Genomic DNA, 4,713 nt, shown 5'->3' on the forward strand with positions numbered 1-4,713 from the left:
GACGACGTCTTCCAAACACTAAGTAGAGCTTGTCACTCTACTATGGAAGATTGATAGGACTAATGCACAGACATGCTTGTAGCATCGTATGCTCTCAAGTGCCAAATGGATTAGTCATCCATTCTGTAATGATGTCGTAGGGTAAGATAGGGATTCTCTACCCGCTAGAAAAAGGATTAATGAATAGGCTTTATCTTCTCTAGCCCATAGTCAAGGACAACTTTGATTTCAAGAGAGAGTTAATGTCATAATAACTAATATCTAACTCTCCTAAATGATTTTCTCATGTTAAGCTGATCATTTAATATGGGGAAATACCGGGGGAGAAAAATCTAGAATATTGATTAAGCCGGCAGACCGATCACAGTAGGGATCCAAAGGAGGTAAAATAGGGATTCAAAGGGGGGCCATCTGCAAAAGAGCAATGTGCAAAAATGGGCTTCAAAGACCTTAAGGTTCAGCCCATTAAAACTTCCAAAATGCTAAGGTTCCAAAATTCAAAGGTTAGGTCCAATGGTCAAATCCTAGGGAAAATTGGATGCTTATGTGAAGACCCTAAAGTCTTCACATATCCCTAGATAGGAGGGGGCGAGCCCAAATTGTAGGGGAGGAGAGAGACACACACACACACACTCTAGCAGGATCCTTTTCCACAAAGGGAAATAGGGGACACATGTCAGCTCCCTAGCCCAGTTGGCCCCAAGATGCATTCAATTCCTATTGTATGGCCATAGAGGTGGACCAATGAGAATTAGGCTAGAGTACCTTTAGTTAAATTCATTTTGAAACACTTGATAAAACAACCTATATAAATTAATCTCTCTAGAAGACTATTGGACAGTCTCCCAAGGGGTCCAATGAGCATTCAGCAGCCCAATGGCTTCCTTGATTCCTATTGGCCAGAAGACTAAGGGGTCCAATGAGAGTATAATTACCTTAATTAAATACCTGAAGCTCTCACAAAGTGGAAAGGGAGACACATGTCACAAGGCTATCACTTCTGCTTCACAATGATCAGTGGCTAAGCTTTGCAAGGTCCAATGGAATGCCAACTTGAGAAAAATGCAAGGAGGGGTCAACCAAGAGAGAGAGAGAGAGGGGGATGGTTTTGGCAAGGCATTATCACACACACATTCACACTATCTCATGTGTGAAGCAAAGAAGACTCTCTCTCCTTCTCAAGATTTAATGGAAAGCTCATCATCATCGACTCCAAGCTTGTGAGAAAGGAGGCCAACACCAACAACTCTTGCACACATTCACACAATCTCATGTGTGAAGCAAAGAAGACTCTCTCTCCTTCTCAACATTTAATGGAAATCTCATCATCATCTACTCCAAGCTTGTGAGAAGGGAGGCCTACACCAACAACTCTTGCTTTGTGATGCAAATCCAACCAAGAGCCAAGCTGCAATGCATGCTCATACCCTCTACCATGCTAATCACTAAGCTATGCTAAGCTATTATGAGTTATTATGTGAGGAGATATACTTCTTTCTTGTAAGAATACTCCTTCTTCCCCTCAATCTACTCTCATACCCTGCTAGTTCTCACCATCTTCGAAGATGTGTGAGGTATTGGGTCTCAGATTGTGAGGGAATTGATGTTGTGTTTTATAAGTGTGACATGGTGCTTGAAGCTTCCATCTTCATTGCACTAGCAAGTTATTGAAGGAACACAAAGTATTGTATTGTAAAATGTCTCCCTTGATGGGGGAAACATATAATACAAAGCCTTTTGGAGGGGGGGACCGGCTCCATGTAAATCCGGTCCTGAACTGTTGTCAATAGCTTAATTTCCCCTCTTTTGAAATATTGTTCATGTCTATATAACTAGGTGTTATGCTTTTTGTTGCTCTCTTCATCCAATCATTCTTGTTATGCTCATTAGGAATCTATTCTAATGAAATGCTCACTATGTTTATGCTATTTTTCACTACACACAAGTTACTAGGCCATTAAATGTTATAGAATGGCACACCACAACGTAGTTATCACCAAAAAAAGAAAAAAATTAGTCATTTTTCAAGGGTTTCCTTTCATGAACTTAAATGGTATATGTGGATTCTAATGTAGATGAGAATCTATCACCACTCATCATGCTATCGTTCAATATGCAAGAAGAAGAATGAGAAGAAGGGCAAGAATCTCCAAGGACACAATCTCTAAAGGGCAAGACATTTGCCAAGCTCAACAACAGCCTAAAAGGAAATCATCTATGGATGCCATGTAAAGTGTCCATATGAAGATGTATTTTGTGAGATTCTTTAAGAAGATGAGGATATAGGATCCTGCACCACTGCTCCCAAACACACGTACACTCTTCACCCATTAAAGCACAATATGTTGAGGTAGAGTGATCAATCAAAGATGCTATAGAGCCAAAGTTTGAAAAACTAGAAGGAGACCTAAAGGGAGAGGAGATCCACATCAAGATTTTCTTGGAACCATGATACAAGAGAAAACTCAAGATAGAGGATTTGTAACTAAGGAGAGTACTAGCATGCAATCACCACAGATAAGTGAAGATAGACCCTCTAATAGCTGAGATCCAAAATCAAACCACTCAAAAAGAGATATAAATACCACTCCCTTATTTGGGTTGTAGACTTTGCTATCAGAGTATGGGGAGATGAAAAAGAAGACGTAGAAAAAGAAAAATGGGAGAGAAGAGAAAAATAAAGAAAGAAAACAAGCGAAGAAAATGGAGGCTACCACATTGCAAAAGTCAATTGCAAGGTGTTTTGGCACATGATTTCTTGAAGAAGAGGTTAAGCTCAAGGCAAATCAAGACAAGGAAGTGCAAAATCTCTAGGAAAAAAATATCAAAACAAAAAATGGATCCAAGACAAGTAGGTGGAAGCCTTTATTGGTGGGTTGGTTGCTTGAGTCAAAAGAGGTTCAAGAGAAGTAGTGGAAGCATTTATTGTTGGGTTGGTTGCTTGAGTTTTTTCCACTATATTTATTCCCAATGATGATGTGGTTTGAGACAAATGAATATATCCTCAAAGTAGAGATTCAAGAATCTCTAAAATAAGCTCAAAATGAAAATCTTTGAAGAAGGAAAGGGAAGTCAAAATCCAAACGAACCAAGGCCAACTCTAGAATCCATGACAACCTCACCAAAATATGTTTAGAAAACACCCTGAGCCTTAGAACCAGTGCCCCCAAAAGCTAATCCAAAGGAAGCTATGTCCAAGAAATACTCTCTAGTCCATAGCAAAATCCTAGAAGATCTAAGACCAAATCCCAAATTAAACAAAATCAATACTCATAGATGAGTTAATTGTGCTCATGAAGATCATAGGGCAAAGGAGCTTAGGCAAAAAGTAAAAAGGAAATTAAAGATGCTCAAATGTGTGAGATAGAGGGGACTAGACCATGCTAATCTCCACCTATCCATGCCCTATATAGGCCCTTCCTGCTAATAATAGGACCCCCTTGACTACATGGCTCCGTCTTGGCCCTTGGCTTGCCCGGTCTTACCCTAGGCCTAACATTACTCCCCCCTTGGAGAAGCGTTTTTGTCCTTGAAAACAAAAGTGATTGTATCTTCATAATAACACTAATGTTTTCCACATTGGAATCCTTCATGGATTCAGCTGTTTGTTTGACCAAAAGACGGTTTAGTAGGAGGTTCAATGAAACCAAGAGTAGTATCTTGATTTTCAACATTGTTGTTCCATCGCAATCGTCTTGTGTAACTAGCTCCTATACAACATAGTGTGTAGACTCCATTTAGAACTTACTTGAGTCTGCTAAACGAGTTATCACAACTAAGATTTACCCAAAAGAGTATCTCTTCTCACTTTCCATGAAAGTAACCGGATGAAGAAACTTATCAGCAAAAGCACAGAGTGTTTTTTGGTGTAGGGTTAGCTATCAAGGATATACACATGATTGAGGAAGAGGTTGCAAGATGTTTGCTAAAATTTCAATATTTTGGGACAAAATTTTGGCCATCTATAGTTTTTCACTGAATTTGAAAAAAAAATCATTAAATTTGAGTCCTAGTCAGTTGAGAACGTTGATATGATATCATCTCATAAAAAATGGTGATGTTAAGAAACACGCTTTTCATCATAATAAAACTTTTTTTCTTGAAAACCATTGTGTAAATATATATATTTCATTTAAGAACACATGAAAATGTTTGGAACCTAAAATATGTCAAAAAGCATCTAGAACTAGTTTTCAATGCATGCTAGTAAGCTTTCCTCTGCTTTGTCCACAATGATTTGGGATATCTTAATCTTTTCACATATTTATTCCCTTTTGTAACCTATGACCAAACCACGGTGTTTAGAAGCTCCCAACACCTTGGATATGCCAAGTTGTAACACCAAGGATCCTCCCAATAATTTTCATATAGCTCCATAGTTGTGGGTTTTCTCCTATGTTTTTGTGTTTAATACTAGATCAGAATCTTCTTATAGCTAGAAGATAGTATATCCATTTCCACTTATAACTCTACAACTCCCAACGTTATTGGATATAATTCAAGATCCCATGTCTAACAAGCACAAAGTTACCTTTCTTCACATCAATGTGTTTCTTAAATACATCTCTTTGGCCTTTGTTTTAAAGGACCATAATAATGATAGTCAATCTCTATAGCTCAATGATGATATTCTTACAATATGCAATGACTTTCTCAAGAAACTGTGTGCATCCTACATCCTTCCCCTTCTTCTGCGACCATTTTTCCCAAACT

Source organism: Adiantum capillus-veneris, chromosome 7, assembly GCF_014529385.1.
Source record: "Adiantum capillus-veneris isolate H3 chromosome 7, ASM1452938v2, whole genome shotgun sequence".
Taxonomy (NCBI): domain Eukaryota; kingdom Viridiplantae; phylum Streptophyta; class Polypodiopsida; order Polypodiales; family Pteridaceae; genus Adiantum; species Adiantum capillus-veneris.